Source organism: Notolepis coatsorum, assembly GCF_963971535.1.
Source record: "Notolepis coatsorum genome assembly, chromosome: 5".
In the NCBI taxonomy this organism is placed as follows: Eukaryota; Metazoa; Chordata; class Actinopteri; order Aulopiformes; family Paralepididae; genus Notolepis; species Notolepis coatsorum.
In genome coordinates, this window is record NC_140169.1 from 125,818,866 (window position 1) to 125,839,827 (window position 20,962).

At 46.4% G+C, this 20,962-nt stretch overlaps 1 protein-coding gene across 1 annotated transcript in view; it reads right to left on the reverse strand.

Moving 5' to 3' along the window:
* The window catches only part of slc16a10 (solute carrier family 16 member 10), a 102,235-nt gene that overhangs the window by 46,669 nt on the left and 34,604 nt on the right, over nt 1-20,962 (reverse strand). The gene's annotated exons all lie outside the window — the stretch shown is intronic.

A 20,962-nucleotide genomic window follows, 5' to 3' on the forward strand; every position in this document is an offset into this window, starting at 1 on the left:
TGTATGCAGCAAAGGAAAATGGCGGCTTATCCCTGCCTAAGCTAGACTGGTATCACTATGCGTTCTCGCTCTCCCAGCTCTCCAAATTGAATCACTCGACTGAGGAGGCACCTGCTTGGGTCAAGATAGAGGAGGAAATGGTGTATCCCTCGTCTCTGGAATCCTTCCTGACACAATCAGACAGACCTATACCTCTTAAGAACCCTCTAATGGTGTTTGCCAGGGAAACTTGGAATCAGTCGCACAGGCTGACTGGTGATAGCCCATATCTGACTACAAGAGCCTCTATATGGTATAATAAAAAACTAAAGATTGGTAAGAAATCAGTCATATTTGATTGACTGGATTAAAAGGGGGATACATGTACTAGGTGATATAACCGGGGAAGATGGGGTTTTACCTTTTGAGGATATTAAAGAGGATTTTGGTATAGATAATAAAAACGTCTATAAATTCCTACAGATTAGACATTGTATATCGTCATCAATGGGAGGGCCAAAGTGTGGCCCGATTACTGCAATTCAAGAAATATTTTATAAAGGATGGCGTAGGAAAGGCGGTGCGTCAAGATTCTATGATGTTATAAGAGAATACAATGCACCCAAGTTGGCGGGTCTGAGGCTGAGCTGGGAGAACGATGTACGTGAGGATATTACTGAGTGTATACGTATACACCGTAAGTGTATACGTCTGTCAGCCTGTCTCATGACACGCTTCCCTCGGCTTAGTCCATTTTTCCACATTTCATGGGTGTATTCCATTACCGTATATGGTTAATCGGGGCGTTTCTGGTATGCAAATACTTAAAACAGTGCACGAGCTCAAACGTAGGATCAAAGTCATATTCATCATGACAGGTGTGCGTAGAGCCTGCGTACGCACGTGTGATGAATCCCGACTTCCCTGTGCGTACACTGGTTCTACATTCCGTGCTTACGTGTGGAAATAGAACATGTTCTACGCACACATTGATGAATGAGGGCCCAGGGATTCAGACGGGGACAGTCGGAGGCGGTCAATTAAGATAACGATCAAGAAGCACATGGATACAGATAAGTCGCAGGGGCATCGTCATAGAGTAACAAACATCGCAAAGTGCCAATTTGTATAAAAAACAAATATATATATATCCTGGATAGATAAAAAAGGGATGACGAAATGAACCACAGTCCAATATGGATATGACATAGAAGTTACAATGTACCAATATGTATCTCTAGGGGATATACAAATGTTAATTGTTGGAAGAGAAAAAACGTCACCATTTTGACAAGTTCAGTTGAATTGATCACACTGTATATAGACTACAGTGTGAACCATACGTTACATTAGGGTATACAAAATAGTAGGGGCACAGTTTTGGGCAACCTGCCTTGTGCCAAATGCACTCCTCTGTTAGACGAGAGGGACCAAAGTGCACGGGTGAGTAATAATAAAATAATATAATGTATTTATGTTTTTATGTGTTCCTTTTTATTTCATCATATACTATGCTGTTGTATGTATATCATCACAGTCTCAGGTCCTAGATATGGAAATATGGGATATAGCGCCCCAGACATAGAAGCACTATGTGCAGGAGTGCACAGGGGAGATACATTACAAGGGATATGGGGCTGATTAAAATAGTATCGTGGAATATAGACGGATGTCATCATCCCATTAAGTGAAAAAAAATACTGACGTTCTTGAAACAAAAAAAGACGGATATTGCACTAATTCAAGAATCACACCTGAATGAGGAAGAGTCGGCCAAGCTTAAGAGGGATTGGGTGGGACAAATATTCTATAGTACGTTCTCTTCTAGGAAGAGGGGGGTGGCAATATTAGTGAGAGAAAACATAGACATTAAGGTGCACAACAATTTCTCACATGATGAGGGGAGATGGGTTATATTGGATGCTGATTTGGAGGGACAGAGAACTACATTAGCTAATATATATGCGCCCAACGTGTCGTCCTCAGACTTTTTTCATGAAGTATGTGAGGTGATTAGGAAGATAGGGAATAGCAACGTAATCATAGGGGGGGACTTCAACCTGGTTGGAAACACCTTGCTGGACAAGTCATCTCAACCCAGGACCGCTGACAACGCAGGGAGACTTGCGGTCGGTGTACTGGTAGAGGAATTGGGTCTAGTGGATATCTGGAGGGTTCTGAACCCACAGGAAAGAGACTACACGTTTTACTCTCACCCACATGCCTCATACTCTAGAATTGACTATTTCCTGATCTCTAGCGCACTGGTAGAACAAATAGCAGATAGTAGGATAGGGAACATTGTAATATCTGATCATGCTCCGGTTGATTTGGTAGTCACATCCATAGAGGAGGGGCAACGGTCTCGGAGATGGCGATTCAATAACCTAATGTTGAATGATGAAGTGTCATGTGCATACATTAGAACTATATTTAAGGAATTCTGGGAACTTAATGAAGGGTCAATAGATGATAGTGGCATAATGTGGGACACATGTAAAGCATACATGAGAGGACGACTCATACAATACAGTGCAATACTAAAAAGGGCAGAGAAACAAAAAATGACAGCATTGGACGAGGAAATTAAAGCACTCTCGAAACAGCACAGTCAGAGACCAGACCCAGAAACGTGGAGAAATTTGAACAAATCCAAATATGAATTGAACAACATATACCAAAAAAAGGCTGAATATGCTTTATTTAGGACCAACCAAAGATATTATGAACAAGGGGAGAGAGCGGGTAAAATACTAGCAAATCGGGTTAAACAAATGCAAAATCAAAGCATTATATCCTCAATTCGTAATAAGAATGACAAAATTATTACGGACAAAAAGGAAATTAATAATGTTTTCAGGTGCTTTTACCAGGACTTATATACCCCACAGGCAGCGGTGGATCAGGTAAAAATGGACAAGTTCTTCAACAAGATTGAATTACCGTTGTTATCGAAACAACAAGTAAAGTCAATGGAGGGGGAGGTCTCGATAGAGGAAATACATGCGGCAATCAACAGCCTTAAATTAGGTAAAGCACCAGGAGACGATGGGTTTACTCCCGATTTCTACAAACAATTCAGTGATATAATCTCTCCAAGACTATTGAAAGTATATCAAGATTCACTGTTAAAAGGGAGCTTGCCCACTAGCCTGAGATCGGCCACTATTACGTTACTACAGAAAAAGGGCAAATACCCTCAATACTGTGGGAACTATAGGCCTATATCACTGAGCAATTTGGAAGAAAAAGTATTGGCAAAAATACTAGCGAATAGAATAGAAGATGTACTACCAAGTTTGGTACACTCAGACCAAGTGGGTTTTGTGAAGGGGAGAAACTCAGCTGATAATATTCGCAGACTCCTACACATAATGTGGAAGGTTAGGAATGATGTAGAGCCTACAGTGGCCTTCTCATTGGACGCCGAAAAGGCCTTTGATAAGGTGGAATTTGCATTCTTATTTCACACGCTAGAGCGCTTCGGATTTGGACCATCGTTTACTGGTTGGGTAAAGCTGTTGTACACAAATCCGATGGCCTCTGTCTTGACTAACAGGATCGTATCCTCGCCCTTTAATCTAGGACGGGGGACAAGGCTCTCCGCTTTCTCCCCAAATGTTCGCGCTTTTCCTTGAACCACTTGCTATCGCACTAAGGACTAATCAAGACATCAAAGGGGTAGTAGCGGGACAGGTGGAACATAAACTATTTTTATATGCGGATGATATCTTATTGGTGTCCAGCAATCCCCAAACAGCAGCTGGGGTCATTGGAACTGTTATCGAGTCCTTCTCCGAAATTTCTGGATACACAATCAACTGGAGCAAATCAGAAGCAATGCCTCTCTCTAAGTGCTGTCCCCCTGCTATTAGGAGGGGATGGCAGTACAGGTGGATGCCGTCAGGGTTGATATACCTAGGAATAAAGTTGATCCCAGGTCTGAAAGAGATAGTACAAGCCAATATTGCCCCTATAATCGAACACGTTAGTGCTCTGACCCAGAATTGGGCCAAGATGAATATGTCCCTCCTTGGGGAAGATAAACTTAGTAAAAATTATATTGGCTCCCAAATTAAATTATATCCTATATATGCTGCCGCTGACTCTCCCGACTCAGTTACTCAAACAGTATGACAAAGTCATTAATGTATATTTGTGGGGGGGCAAAAGGCCACTATTTGGTCGGGCCAAAATGTATGCAGCAAAGGAAAATGGCGGCTTATCCCTGCCTAAGCTAGACTGGTATCACTATGCGTTCTCGCTCTCCCAGCTCTCCAAATTGAATCACTCGACTGAGGAGGCACCTGCTTGGGTCAAGATAGAGGAGGAAATGGTGTATCCCTCGTCTCTGGAATCCTTCCTGACACAATCAGACAGACCTATACCTCTTAAGAACCCTCTAATGGTGTTTGCCAGGGAAACTTGGAATCAGTCGCACAGGCTGACTGGTGATAGCCCATATCTGACTACAAGAGCCTCTATATGGTATAATAAAAAACTAAAGATTGGTAAGAAATCAGTCATATTTGATTGACTGGATTAAAAGGGGGATACATGTACTAGGTGATATAACCGGGGAAGATGGGGTTTTACCTTTTGAGGATATTAAAGAGGATTTTGGTATAGATAATAAAAACGTCTATAAATTCCTACAGATTAGACATTGTATATCGTCATCAATGGGAGGGCCAAAGTGTGGCCCGATTACTGCAATTCAAGAAATATTTTATAAAGGATGGCGTAGGAAAGGCGGTGCGTCAAGATTCTATGATGTTATAAGAGAATACAATGCACCCAAGTTGGCGGGTCTGAGGCTGAGCTGGGAGAACGATGTACGTGAGGATATTACTGAGGAAATGTGGGAGAAGCTGGTGTCCAAATGGGGTAAATTCTCTCGGGAGGCGCAATTACAACTTATTTTTTACAAAGTGTTGAACAGAAGCTATTGGACGCCTAGTAAACTGGCCAGACTGAAATTAAGGGACAGTGACATCTGCTGGAGATGTGAGAAGGAGACAGGCACTTTACTACACATGCTATACGAATGTGAGAAGGTCCGGAAAATGTGGGATCAAATTGTGATATTCATAAGTAAGGTTCTGAATGTGAAGATAAATAACGCCCCAATGGCATGTGTTTTGGGTATAGTACCGAAAGGGATTAAACTGCCTAAATACCGGGGAATGTGGTATAGAATGGCCATGATATCAGGATGTAGAATTGCATTACGACATTGGAAATCACCTGTTGATATTACTTTTAAAGAATGGATGGAACTAATGTTCCGGACAGCATCATATGAAAGGGTGACATATAGTCGCAGGAAGAGAGGATATCTTCGCTGAGGTATGGGACAGTTTTCTACACCTGACTGAACGGTCTGGGGACGAATGATTAAGGTGGGGTTTCAGTATTATCAATGATGAAGGTGAAAAATGGGATCTGACCTGATGGTACCTATACTTTATATTGTATTATGTATGTATATGCATTAACGTATATGCATCTTGGTTATATATGCACATATAGTAATGTTTTTTTTTGTAAGTATTTTTTATAATTTCCATGTCTGTTTTTGGTATGTCTGTATAAGTCTTTTGTATGTTTTATATGTCTATACGAAAAAGAAAAAAAAACAAATCTTGGAATTTGCATATTATGCTGTTGAAAGATATCTTTGAATATTTGTAAGATTTGTGCAAAAATATTAAAAAAAAAAAAAAAAAAAAAAAAAAAAGAGAAAAGGAATAGGCTGATCATCCAAATGAAATTATTTATTTAAATGCACTGAGCGGGGGAGGTTACAGACATTTCTGCTACGTCGCTTAGAAGCTTGTTTACTGAAAGCAGGTGAGATCACTCCTCGGTAGAAGCTGTGTTACGTATTGAAATAGTTCCTCGTGTATTATTTATTAATGGAGAGGCCAGCGTGTCGTCTAAATTTAGTTTTCCACCCTCTTGCGTAATGTCCTGAGCCTCTTCCCGTTGTTTACGTTTATCTTTGTAAACACATTGACATGCCAAGGCAGCCTCCTCAACCCACTCCAAAGACCAAGACAGTCGCAGAAGCCTCAGAGTTCAACAGAGTCCTCTTTGCTGAGTGGGTCTCACATTTGCTGAGACATCAGTCCGCCGTAGCCTCAGTAATAATGGCAGTGGACACCGAGGGAAGAAAAAAAAGGGGGCAAGGAATCCCTCAAAGTCAACAGGAAATTGCTGTCCCGTTTTCATCTGCCGGCTCTCTCGATTTAAAGAGCATTTACGCTTTCAGACGAGGAGGAATTCCAAATTGAAAATGTAATATCAGGATGCTCTCCTTCCAGGTGACATCCGCTGGCCGCCGCGGGCCCCGCTGGGTCACAGGCAGACTGGGGCAGAGCTGCGCTAAATTGTCTGTCTGCACCGCTGAACCCAGTTCACCCCACAAGAGATCAAACCTACATCAGCGAAAAAAGAGAAGCCCAGCGGCGCACGCACGCACGCACACGCACGCACGCAATGTACAAAATAACAATATACAAAATAACAATAGAAAATAACAATCACAGTGTCAGACGGTAGTGGGTGGGTATTGCACTGTGGATATTGCACTTGAGGGATGTTGCACAGTGTGGGAGTAGGGGGGAGGGGGGAGTTATTGGTGCATATTAGAGTTCAAGGTGGTGATGGCTCTGGGGAAGAAACTGTTTCTGAGCCAGTTTGTTCTGGCTTTGGGGGTCCTTCCTTGAACTCACATCATTTGTTCCCAATGTACTGTAAGTGATTGTAAACCCCATCTCATTGGTACGCTGGCGATTCGGCTCGTAACGATCCCAGTCAATAAAAAAAATAAAAAAATAAAACGGTATTAGTTTCCTGCTGATTTCCCCACATTGTCCCCAAAGAAGTCAGAGAGAACATCAAATAAAACCAGAGTCTAAAGCACAGTCCAGTGGTCTAAGAGCGCTAATGGATCCCGGTGATTTTGACCCGATTCCAGTAAATTCAAACAGCCCACATTAGACCACTTTAGTCGGACGGTGGGTTAACTATTAACTTGCCAATGGAAAAATTTAATGGCCGGGCAGAGCGGCTCGTATTGCTACTTCTTCAGTGATTCCACCACAGGCCATTTCACTGAGTCGGTCCAATAAACAAGCTGTCCTCCCGGCACGCTCTGGGAATAATTACTAAGCTAATGTTCCTGATGCTCTACAACAGCAAAAGAAGACCGGCTTCGTTTAACAGCAGAAACCCGGGTCAGCCAGGGAAGCTTGCTTGACCTAGCGCCGCTCTTCATCTCACCCTATTACCCTGGCAAAAACATGAGGTCAAGACGAGGATCTGTTGAGAAACCAACCGCACACTCTGCCAACTAGGTAGCAGGGAAGCCAGCTGTATCTCACTGCCCAAGTCAAGTCACCCACAGAGTCAACATGACGAACGGGACTTTGGGGCAGTATATGTTTCAGAAAGAGGCAATGTTCTGTATCGTATAGCTCTCGCTCGGCGTCACTCTCTGCACTGTCCTCGCACACGTGCACACGCACTGAATAAAGACCACAATGTACCTTTAATCCCAATATTTGTCTGACCACACCCCTATCAGCTTACCCATATAAGCAGGGGTGGGGCCACCCACTCGCCTCCTTCTCGCTTTCACCACAAGGAAGTGCCTCGGTAGATCCCCACACTTGAAGTGATGTGATGGTAGGAGAAGAGTTGGAAAGCAAGGATACGTTGACATCATATCTTTATTTTCTCTCTCACTATTTTCGAGAAAATACGGCGATATTTTCTTCGTACTGGAGTGTCTGGAAGATGATGATCATTCTAAAAATCCTCCACCGGTTTTCGTATTGGGAGTTCGCGCCGCTACATGCTTTTCCAACTGCAGTCCTTGCTGTGTGCTGGTTGCGGTAAAGGCACAGCTGGGCTGTAGGACGCGCCGCTGTTGTGAGAAGCGGTGGGTTCCAGGTTTGGTGAGTTATGTTTTGCTGGCAGGCTCCACTTGTCTGTTAGTGCTATGGGGGCTAATTGACAATGTTTATGAAAACCGGCCCCAGGCTAGGGTCCTTTGTTCAGCCTCTTAGGCGACAGAAGACCTTGGTCTGAAGCCCATTATAGTTTTAACTAGTGGGCCACGACCATTAACACTGGTGATCCCTGTGTTTTCTGGACGAGTGGATATCTCTCTGTCACCGTGTTAAGGCCCCATCTTTCATATCCAAATGAGAGTATTCCCTCACGAGGAGATATGGGCATAGATGTTCGATAGCGGAAGATCTGTGTTCAAGTCAGCTACACAGGCCAGTTGGGTATTGTGCTGGCTCCGTCGGGTGTTGGTAAAATCACCATTGTAAAACTTTGTTTCTCTTTTCTCTTAAAAGTGAGGAGGGTTTCAGAACGGCGGCCTGTCTGGGTGAGTGTTATATCATTGTGTACAAGTTCAGGTGATAGCTGCTTAGCTTACGGTTAGCCAGGCAGCTGTTAGCTGTGGCGTTAGCCTGCTGTGATCACTGCGTGGCCTACATAGGTTGGGCCTACTGTTAGCCAGTCAGCTGTTAGCTGCGGCGCTAGCCTGCTGTGATCACTAGGAAACGTTAGCTTGCTGCTATCGGCCAAGGCCCAGCGCGGGGTAGCTCTGGCTCCTCGCGCGCCGCCGCAAGCTCCCCTCTGGTCGCGTGCGCCGTTTGCTCGGCGTCTCGCGGGCAGGGGCAGTAGCGACCGACGGTTGGAGCGGCCGTTAGCTTAATGCTACTCTGTTGAACGTGCTTTGATTATAACATGTTTTAAACACTCTTGACTACGACGTCATCTTTGACAGAGGATGTTCGTCGAACCTGCCCTGGGCCAGGACGGCAAAGCCTGCGTCAACAAAGGGGACCGTAGCGACGGGCTGGAGCGGCGACGCTGCCCAGATCGAACAACACAGGACGGCTGTGTTTTCTACGGTGTCTTGAGACTGCACTTCGTTGATCTACGCTCCGGGTAGGCCAGGTCTGACCAGACCTTGTACACTTCTTCTGGCTTTCCCTTCTAAATGTTTTGTAAATAACGATGTTTTCCAAAACGAGTGTTACTGCACTACATTTAGGATACGACGCGAGTTGTGTGTGAATTGTCTTGTCACTAGGTATTTAGGTTCTCCGTGCAAATCGAGTTGTTGTTTCAGATGTGAAAATGATCTGGTTTGTTGTGTTGAGAAACATCATGTGTGTTTATATGTACCGTGTACTCACAACTAAGGGGGTTAACTAACCTATAAAGCTATGCTTAGTGACAAATGAGTAAAGAATATTCTTTTCTCAGCCTGTAATGACAATGAACAGTGTGTTCACATATTAACAGGTTTTCCTGTTTTAACTGGCCGTATTAAGGGTAAAGTAGGAGGATTGTGTTTCCCCCCGGTTCCCTGGGGACCTCTTCATCCTCCTATCAGACATGTTGTTGCACTACATTGTGTCTTTGTGTGGTAGGGATGCGATGTAACCCTTAGCTTGATTGCTGAGGTTGTGCTAAGACTGCTGGAGAAACTTTATTTTCCTAAAAGAAAAGATTGTTTGGTCGCTTTCGTGTGTGCTTAGCAAGGCCTGTGGCCGATACTAATCGAGAACTATGTATTCTCTCATTATGAAAAACGGCGTTCCTCTGTAGAGTGTTTTTGCCATTTTTTATAGGTGATGATGGGTTGTGTGTGTCATGTGACCTACAACTGGGTTGGACTGGCCACAGAAGCACATGTGTAAGTTTGGACCGGGGCTCTTAGAGAGCCCTCTCTATTCTGTGTTTTTTCCTTAGTAAAAATCAGATAGCAGGTTAGCTCATGCGCTGTGTGAAGCTGTCAGACGCTTCATAGAGCTGACTATGACTGTGTCATACTCTCTTTTTGTCATTACATCGTATCATGGGTGTGGGGTCGTAAAGGGGTGAACTGGTAACCTTTCCTCTCCCCCTTTTTTCTGTTGGTCAGGGGTACACCCCCTGTCCTTCAAGGTTCCTGTCACGTTGCGGTCCCGCACGTTACGGGGTGAGGGGGGAGGGGGGGGGGGGGAGTTTCATGGTCCCACGGCCTGGAATATTGGGCGTGTGCACTGCAGAAATTCCCCCGCCATAGAGTACGTCACCGTGCGCGTCTCTGTTGGTAGGACTTCCGTGTGCTGTTCAGGTCCATGTGATGGATCTGTTTCGGGGGGTGGTCAGGGCTCCTCCTCACCAAGCTCCTATTCGGGCCTTCTGTGAGTCGGGACTCCTCCTTCCATGTGAGGGAGCCTCCTTCAGAGTACAGAGCCTCCTCCTCAGATTGTCACGGTGAGTGGACCCTCTAGAAGGAGTCCTACTCTATTGTGTATGTATTCGATTCAAATCGATTATTGAGTGTGTATGGGTTCAGTGCCTCCTCCCCGGAGAGCCCTAAATCCAATTTTTTACATGGCTCAAGGTGCAATATATTCTTTTCAATCTGTACAGCTCGCGTGGGAAGTCTCTCTGGGGATTCCCATCTCCTTCCTATGGGAGGGTGGTGGGATGTAAAAATGTGAACAATTTTTACCCCCGGCTGTGTAGACTGGGATACATACTGTTGGTGCTTCCTTCTTTTCTACTAAAAAGAGTTGGAGTTAGGTGTCACACCCCTCTTGTCGTTCCCCATGGCGCCTTGGGGATTCAATGACAGGTCTAAATAGCCTGTTCATTGATGTGGGTGTGTCCCGACGCACGTATAGTGCTAGCTCGGGGTGTTCTGTAAACAGGCGACTGACTGGCACGCCTTGGTTGCTTGAGGTTAAAACGGCGTTTTTATAAAGCAACTGGGATGGAGGTTTTTCCTCTTCCGACGACCAAATCCAACGACCTGGTTTTTTGTCATCGACGGATTCTCGTTCATGTCTGGGGGATGATGACGGAATGGATCTGAACATATGTAGAGGGGTCTCACGCCCTGGGGGTGGGCCACCGGGCGCGGTTCGCCCGAACGTCTGGGTGGCGCCTTCTTTTCATGTTTGAGATCAACACGCATATCTGCCCCTTCTCCTGGAGTAGGCATGTCGGCGTGGTTAGGGCACGGGACTGGTTCTGGTCACGCTGGTCCGGATCAGTTGAACCCGTTGTCCGCCGGGGATGCAGATCTGCTGTTCTGGTACCCTGAGGGACTTGGGCTTTTTTCAGGGGGAAAAATGCCAGGTTGGTCCGGGTGTCACAGGGTTAAGCACTATGGAGACCCTGGTTGGGTACGTTTTTTACTCAGCATTGTCGTAATGGCTTACGGCCATGCCAACCTGTACACGCTCAATCTCGTCAGATCTCGGCCGCTACACAGGTTGGTCCTGGTTAGTACTTGGTTGGGAGACCGCCTGGGAATACCAAGTACGGTGTGCTTAGGGGCTGGTTCTCCATTCTTTTTCGCTCCTCTCTCACGCATGGCGAAGAGGGGCCTGTTGGGGTGGTCTTTGACCTCCTCTGGTGACCCTGTGCTTCCCGTATCGCCGGGCCCGGTCCGAAGTAATTTTTTCGTCGACCCGTAGGCCTGGGTTAACCCTTTTTTGAAAAACTGAAACACTTGTACTGCGGTATAGCCGGTGTATACCCGCAGGTGTGTTTTGGAGTTTTTTCTTGAGGGGTTATAGGAACAACCACCGCATTGGGTAACACCAAGGTGGTTGATTCCCTGGTGTGTTGGAGCAGTGTCAACTCCCGGGTTCACCGTTTGAGGGTGCCCCTGCACGTTCATGACGTCTGCCAATCGTGTCAGCCTTCTCTGCCTCAACCCCTCTGGGTGGGTTTTTTTTAAATGGAGGCTTGGTCATGCAACACCGCCAGCTTAGGCCCCTTCGGCTGTGTTCAGCTGTCCCCTCTGGCGCCTGTCTCGTCCGCAGTCTCCAGGCTAGGGTTAACAGCCTGTTGCCTGGTTTTTCCCCGGTGCGCTGCCTGCTTCCGTTGGTTAACCTTTTTTGTGTGCTTACGGCCATGCTGACTGCCTGTTCTGCAGGGTCAGTGTGCCAGGCGGTGTACTATTGGGGGGACAGGGCCCGCTCGGCTGAGGGGCCTTTGTCCGAATACGCTGGCGATGTGGGGGGCGGGGTCACTAAGTGCCCACCTGGTGGGGTCTTGATGCTGGCATCATGGACTTCTCCGGGCCCCCGTTCCAGGGGGTCCAGTCCCTTTGGTGGGTCTGGGTCTTCCTTCGCGCTCCGCTGCTACGGCCTTGCCACGGGGTTGGGTTTGCCCTTGACCCCGTGATTCTGGGGGCAGTAACGAGGTTGTTCCCTCCGTTCGTTCCCGGGTGGCATGCGGGTTGTGCGTGTGTGTAGTCGTGGGGTCAAGCCACGGCTGCTCACCCTGTGCGTTGAGTTGCTTGAGTGCCTCTTCGCACGGTCGGGTCCGTCGCCCTCCCGTGAAGCCCCCAATAGGGGGGGTGCCCTCCATTAGGGTGGGTCGGGGGGGCTCGGCCCTCCCTGTTCTGATGGTTGTGGGGGGCTTTCAGCGGGGTGTATTTGTCGGCCGATGGCTCTCGCTCGGCCTCCCTTGTGCAGAGAGTGACGCCGAGCGAGAGCTATACGATACAGAACGTTAGGTTATGACTATAACCAAGTTCTGTTAGTATAGCGACGCTCGGCGTCCGACGCCGCTGCAGCCCTTGATCTCGCCTTGTGGTGAAAGCTTGGGAAGGAGGCGAGTGGGTGGCCCCACCCCTGCTTATATGGGTAAGCTGATAGGGGTGTGGTCAGACAAATATTGGGATTAAAGGTACATTGTGGTCTTTATTCAGTGCGAGGACAGTGCAGAGAGTGACGCCGAGCGTCGCTATACTAACAGAACTTGGTTATAGTCATAACCTAACGTTTTGTGTTGTCCGTTAATAACATCTACGTATTGTGTGGAAAAAGGGCCTTAATGTATGCTGCTCCCTCTACTTGGAATGTATTGCAGAATGATTTGAATCTTGTGGAGCTGGTCTCATTGGGTGCATTTAAATCTATTCTGAATGTTCTGGAGACGAGTCTGTCTGGCTGCCACTGTTCTGCCTGAGCTGCTTCTCCTCTGTACAGTAGCTCTGGACTCCATAACTATATTTCAACCTTGTGACGTAAACATTATTGCCTATAAATTGTTATGCGTCTGCAACCCTCTTAACCCTTTCACTACCACACTACAGAAGGTTAACCCTTTCACTACCACACTACAGACGGTTAACCCTTTCACTACCACACTACAGAAGGTTAACCCGTTCACTACCACACTACAGAAGGTTAACCCTTTCAATACCACACTACCGAAGGTTAACCCTTTCACTACCACACTACAGAAGGTTAACCCTTTCACTACCACAATACCAAAGGTTAAACCTTTCACTACCACGCTACAGAAGGTTAACCCTTTCACCACAACACTACAGAAGGTTAACACTTTCACTACCACACTACCGAAGGTTAACCCTTTCACTACCACACTACAGACGGTTAACCCACAAGAAATTCAAAATCAGCGGGACTTTAAACTTCAAAAGTCGGTTGTTTAAAAAATCTAGCCAATATCTAATAATAACTTCTATAAATCATGAGAGAATGATTTAACACTGAAAAGAGTATCCATTTATAAGGGACAAGACCAAATAATATGGCTTGATTTTAGGTTGTCAAAGAGGAGACTCTTAATCAGCCCAGGGTAGTACAGTAGATAGAGATAGCCCATCAGCCCAGGGTAGTAGATAGGGATAACCCATCAGCCCAGGGTAGTATATAGGGATAACCCATCAGCCCAGGGTAGTAGATAGGGATAACCCATCAGCCCAGGGTAGTAGATAGGGATAACCCATCAGCCCAGGGTAGTAGATACTAGATAGAGATAATCCATCAGCCCAGGGTAGTAGATAGGGATAACCCATCAGCCCAGGGTAGTAGATAGGGATAACCCATCAGCCCAGGGTAGTAGATAGGGATAATCCATCAGCCCAGGGTAGTAGATAGAGATAACCCATCAGCCCAGGGTAGTAGATAGGGATAATCCATCAGCCCAGGGTAGTAGATAGTAGGGGTGGACGGTATGGTCTAAAATTTATATCACGGTATAATTTAAAGCATAGACGGTAACGGTATATATCACGGTATCAGTGTTTCCGTTAGAATATTTTTTTTTGCCTAATAGGCAGGCTATATAAAGAATGACATCCTCAAGGCATGTAGATTTATAATATTTTAACTTAAAACTAGGCTACTTTTGCGTATAAAGTCATTATATTCCAAATAAAATAAGTCCCGAGTCGAGACTCCGTGCTGCTCCCATTGCAAACAGCGGGGCTGGATTTTGCTAGAAGCATATGCAGCTGCAGAGCCGCAGAGCCAGTGGCTCTTTCAGGTCGTTCAGCCATTTGGTGGGGGGGCGCTGTTGAGCGGGCCTGTGACCAGACCTGAAAGAGCCACTGGCTCTGCGGCTCTGCAGCTGCATGCTATTTCGCAAATCCACTGCTGCAGCAGCCGTCCTCCCGTCGTTATCATAACACTACACACATATCATAATGTTTACAGCAAACTGTAGTTGATCACCAGGTATGTTTTATTAACGTAGAATAATTCATATAAGAAAAGGTAAAAAAGATCTCTTACCTTTCTCCACTGGTTAAAAATGCCAGGAACTGAAATTGAAACTTGCTGTGCGCCGCGGTGATATGTGTTTATTATGAAATGACAATTGCGTGTTGACACGCCCAGTGCGCCCACTGCGCGAAGCCTCCTAAATAACTTTTTCCAGTTTGCACATATCTATTATCTATGACTAATTCGATCTATTTTTAGGGGCAAATGCGATTGAAATAGTCGCGCTGTGGTTACATGACGTCATTGCTATTTTAGAGCTGCCCTACCGGTTACTCGGTATAGTCAAAATCCATACCGTAGAGCAAATTCATACCGTTTATACCGTATACCGTTTATACCGTCCACCCCTAGTAGATAGAGATAGCCCATCAGCCCAGGGTAGTAGATAGAGATAACCCATCAGCCCAGGGTAGTAGATAGGGATAACCCATCAGCCCAGGGTAGTAGATAGGGATAACCCATCAGCCCAGGGTAGTAGATAGGGATAATCCATCAGCCCAGGGTAGTAGATAGAGATAGCCCATCAGCCCAGGGTAGTAGATAGGGATAACCCATCAGCCCAGGGTAGTAGATAGAGATAATCCATCAGCCCAGGGTAGTAGATAGGGATAATCCATCAGCCCAGGGTATTGGTATCAGAGAATTTCTCCAATATTAAAATCTGATGTTTGAGAAGAGTGTCTTTAATGGTGAAACAATGGATTAGCCTATATTTCTATGATTGTTGTCCAATAACCCCCAGAGGAAGCCTATGGTCTAAGTCTATACTGTTGTAAACTGTGAAGTAAGGGATTGGATCAGCACTGAAATGGGCAGTGAAGAAGAGGTGTTGGTGCCTCCCTAGTAGTAAAGCCCATGAGACTTGGGTTGGAATATAATTTTCACTCAATAGCGAAATACGGCAACACGAGTGAATCCCAGAGGAACCCCGTCTGTCGGCCTCCTTGTGATACTTGGTATTAGTGGTCTAACGATATTGATCTTTCAGTGACTGAGACTGATATTTAGAGAGCAGGGCCGCTGATGGGCGATACAATGATTTTTCTTTTTGTTGCATAGGATAAAATACAACAATTTAATAATAAATCTGACACATAATTGCTGAATTTAAATGAACACATTATTAAAATATTCCCTCAAAACACTTGAAAGTGTGTTTTCTTTAGTAGATCTGCACTCTATTCATTATTTTTTAAATCAACAGATGAATCGAACAAAATAAATTGATTGAGAATAATTGTTTTAATCAACTAACATATCTTGTTAATCAGCCGATTATAAAAGAAAAAGCCAGATACAGGCCTGATTAATTGGCCAGACCGATGAATCGGTCAATCACTACTTGTTACAGTGCAGCCAGTGATGGTCAAAAATAAGAGAAAGTGTGAGAGCAGAGGGAAAGAGGCTGCCGGTGATATGAACTCAGTTACTCATTAGAGGCGGTCAAGGCATGTTATAGAGAATGACAAGACAGACTCAACAGTCTGCAGAACGGCCACCTCAGAGGCTGTTACATAATGCACACACTGTGCACTCACTTCATGCAGAACGAGTAATTTTCAGCATTTTCACTGTTTTAACCATCGACAGAACTGACTGTTATTTTGTTTTACTTTAACTCTGGTAAAACACCTGACTACTCTTGAAAAAGAGTTTAACATCTAGACTAATTAGGGCTAGATCCACAAAGAATGGATTGCACGGAGCATTTTCTAGAACTCAGTCACTTTACACCAAGGGGTGGTGGTAGTGAGACAAACAACAGACAAGGTGGTAGTGAGACAAACAACAGACAAGCGTAACACAAACACACCAGGATGGATGGAGGGGGGGCTAAGAGAACGCAGTGGAGAAGAGATGGGCCTTAAGGCGGGTTTGGAAAATTGGGAGAGACTCTGAGTCTCTAATGACTTGGGGGGGAGAGTTCCAGAGCCTGGGTGCTGCCCTGCAGAAGAGCTCTGTCCTGGGTAGTGAGTTCCAGAGCCTGGGAGCTGCCCTGCAGAAGAGCTCTGTCCTGGGTAGTGAGTTCCAGAGCCTGGGAGCTGCCCTGCAGAAGAGCTCTGTCCTGGGATAGTGAGTTCCAGAGCCTAGGAGCTGCCCTGCAGAAGAGCTCTGTCCTGGGTAGTGAGTTCCAGAGCCTGGGAGCTGCCCTGCAGAAGAGCTCTGTCCTGGGTAGTGAGTTCCAGAGCCTGGGAGCTGCCCTGCAGAAGAGCTCTGTCCTGGGTAGTGAGTTCCAGAGCCTGGGAGCTGCCCTGCAGAAGAGCTCTGTCCTGGGTAGTGAGTTCCAGAGCCTGGGAGCTGCCCTGCAGAAGAGCTCTGTCCTGGGTAGTGAGTTCCAGAGCCTGGGAGCTGCCCTGCAGAAGGCTGTCCCCAAAACTGCAAAGGTTGGACTTGGGGGTGGAGTGAAGGTGCGGGGTGTTAGGGTTAACAACCAGGAAGTAGGCTGAGACCTTATCTAGCTCACATAGGTGCATAGTCTCACGTTCACTGAAAAACACATCTATGAGCAATATGAACGGTACAAATCGGGACTGAAATCTAATTGTATATTAAATACATTACAAATGTCCATGCTGAATCCCACTCCACTGACACATGCCTTCTCTATTTGAACGACCACATCAAACAAGAGGTGGACGCGGGCAAATACTGCGGCATGGTCATGCTGGACCTACAAAAGGCCTTCGACACTGTCAATCACACCATTCTGATTGACAAGCTAAAAGCAATTGGTTTTGATAGTTTATCAGTGAGCTGGATACAATCCTACCTGGAGGGGAGAGAACAGATGGTGGAGGTAAACGGTACCCTATCCCCCCCCCTCACAGTGAGCTGTGGTGTTCCACAAGGAAGCATACTAGGACCGCTACTATTCCTAATTTATGCAAATGACATGTCGTCAGCTTGTGACTGCAACTTGTTCCTGTTTGCGGACGACTCAGCCCTGCTGGTCTCTGACAAGAACAAGTTACAGGTTGAAAAAGCCCTCAGCTCGGAACTAGGCAAAATCTGCATATGGCTCGCCGACAACAAACTATCATTACACATGGGCAAAACAGAGTCCATTCTCTTCGGTTCAAATAACAAACTCAGCAAGACCGACGGCTTCTCAGTTACAGTGGGTGACAATATTGTCACAAGGAAAGATGAAATTACCTACCTGGGTTCCATCCTAGAGGCTAATCTTTCCTGTGACAAAATGGCATCCAATGTAATAAAAAAAGTCAACCAACAAACTCGATTCTTGTACCGGATCTCCTCTCTGGTAAACAAGAATACCCTGAAGACTCTAGCAGGAGCACTCATTCAAGGGTACTACGACTATGCTTGCACATCATGGTACCAAAGCACCTCAAAGGCACTAAAAAACTAATTACAAACATCTCAAAACAAGCTGGTCAGACTACTGCTTGACCTTACTCCTAGAACCCACCTCACCACTGCCCACTTTGACAACCTAGGATGGCTTAGAGTAGACGACAGAGTACAGCAACTTGCAATGGGCCTGGTCTACAAGATACACTACGCGACCAAGGTACCCATGTACATGTCAAAATACTTCCCAAAGGTCAGTGAATACCACGATCACAACACCAGAGGGAGCTCCACAAATCATGTTAAACCCAGATTCGGCTCAAACAAGGGACTAAACACGTTTCGCAATTATGCCACATCAATGTGGAACGCCCTACCCAAAGCTGTAAAGGAATGTGAATCACTACCCACTTTCAAAAACACTCTCAAAAAACACCTGCAGGAGACTGCAATTCAAAACTGGCCCCTACAAATGTCCTAACCTAGTTGTACAGTAAATGACCAAGTATGGCTTTGTCAGTATTCCAATGTACAGTGTACAATGTGTGTGTGTCCCCCTACCCAACCTAACCTAACCTAGTTGTACAGTAAATGACCAAGTATGGCTTTGTCAGTATTCCAATGTACAGTGTACAATGTGTGTCCCCCCCTACCCAACCCCCCCCCCCCCCCCCCCCCCCCCACCTCCAATGTACATCCCCCACCCACCGACCCTACCACACCCCACCCACCCAACCTCCTCCAATGTACAGTTTCTACGTCAAATGTATATACACTCTTTTTCTGGACACTTTTGTATCACAAACAGTACTGTATTTGCAAATCTGATATGTCATAAATGTATAGATGTAGCAGTACTGTCTATCTGTATGTCATGTATTATATGTTATGATGAATTGAAAATGGGGGACCCTGATGTAAACAAGACGAAAGTCTTTCTCTGGTCTGCATCCCCTTAACAATTGTATGTATTGAGCTGTACTGTACTGTACCCATTCTGCAATCTGTTAATAAACTTTTCAATCAATCAATCAAGAGTGTGGTGATGTAGGATGACATCTAGCGATGCCAGGGAAAGATGTTTGATAAGAAGGTGCTGGACGAGCTCAGTCTGCAGCAGCAGCCTCCACAGGGCCTCTCCCGCTATCAGTGCTGCTTGGTTTGATCTGGGGAAACTAAGCTGCTTGATGTTGCCAAACTGGCATAGGTCCAGCACCTCCTGCGGGGCCGGTGAGCACCTCCGGCCAGGCTCGTGCTGGAGAGCAGGGACGCAGTCATCTCAGGACAGGACTCGGACCAAAGAATTTTGATTGGAAGAACAACTGTATATCCATTCCAATTTACACTTGAATCTCGAATGGTACAACTGGAAATGGCTGCCGTAGAATGTAAAAAAAAAAAAAAAATGTAAAGAGAAAGAAAACGGCATCGGTCATGGAAATTAGCGCTGAGAGTCAGGGAACTGAAGTGTTGCCATGGCAACAGCATCATTTGAACGATGAACATTCTGGCGGCCGTTGTGACGCAAGATTCTTATCTGGTGAGTCTCACGCATGGCCCACACAGGACACAACGCTCATTGTTTCCTTGACAACACCATCAGACATTCTATGCAAGCAGTCTCAAGGTTACCGCGGGACATCGCCACGACTCACTAGGAAAAGCCCACCTCAGTTCCGTGACTCAGACCTAATGCAACTCCATGGGTGGAAGTAAAGACAACCCCGCCAGCCCTCACAGTCATCTTCCATTATGATCACACAGACTAATTTTAGACCCAGTGACCTGGGTTCAGAAGCTGTACAGCACTGAGATCAGGAGTATGGAGAATATCAGGAGTGAATGCTGAGACTAATGAGAATGATTATTAAAAGACAAATGAGTTTCCGCGGGGCACCTCGTTGATGCGGATGGACTGGAAAACCTGATCACAACAGGATACATAGAAGTGAACTAGAAATGTAGGAAGACGGAGATGTACGCTAGCGGGTCACTTCAAAAGATGGACTTGACTGCAACGTGAATGAACTATTAACACTTAACACAAGGTCGACACCTGTGGAGAATCACGATCGCTAACGCCTGCCGGCATAGTTGAGGGTGGTGATGATGATGATGATGATGATGATGATGATGATGATAAAGATGACTGCACTAACTGTACAATCCTAAACCAACCACTACGACCAAACTCTCACTAAGCGGAAAAACTAAACTACAGAGCGAGAATACAAAGTGTTCAGCGAGAGTGTTCAGAGAGAGAGAGAGAGAGGGGGGGGGGGACCAGCCACCAGGGTTAATGGGTTTGTGTGCTGTGGCCTGGTGTTGAGCTGAACATGTTTGGCACATAGCCGAGGCTCATTACTTATGTCTCCCCTGGGAGCCTGTGGAGGAACTGCAGACGTAGAGCAGCCACGATGGTATTCACTGCTAAAACACAGCTATTCACCGCTAAGAGACAGCAAATCCTTCCACTGATCATTTCCAATGCGAACGATTTGGTATTCACAAAAATGCTGCGTTGGAAAGAAAGATGAAGGTTGCACGGACTCATTCTCAACAATTTTTCTAGAACTGTTTTTACCTCACAGGAAATGTGTGTTGGAAACTGAGCCAAAAACAGCAACATTCTCCGGGGGCCTCTTGAGTGTCACACTGAACCAGTCATGGCACCGTTATGGCACCGCCTTCCTCTTGCTACCAACCCAGCTGTTCTCCTTCTCCACCGCTGCTTGGACCTGTCCCCCCAATGCCAGCCATACCCCCCCAACGCCAGCTCTACCCCCCAACGCCAGCCCTGCCCCCCAACGCCAGCCCTACCCCCCAATTCCAGCCCTATCCCCCCAATTCCAGCCCTACCCCCCAATGCCAGCTCTACCCCCCCAACGCCAGCTCTACCCCCCAACGCCAGCTCTACCCCCCCAATGCCAGCTCTACCCCCCAACGCCAGCTCTACCCCCCCAACGCCAGCTCTACCCCCAATGCCAGCTCTACCCCCCCAATGCCAGCTCTACCCCCCAACGCCAGCCCTACCCCCCAACGCCAGCTCTACCCCCCCAATGCCAGCCCTACCCCCCCAATTCCAGCCCTACCCC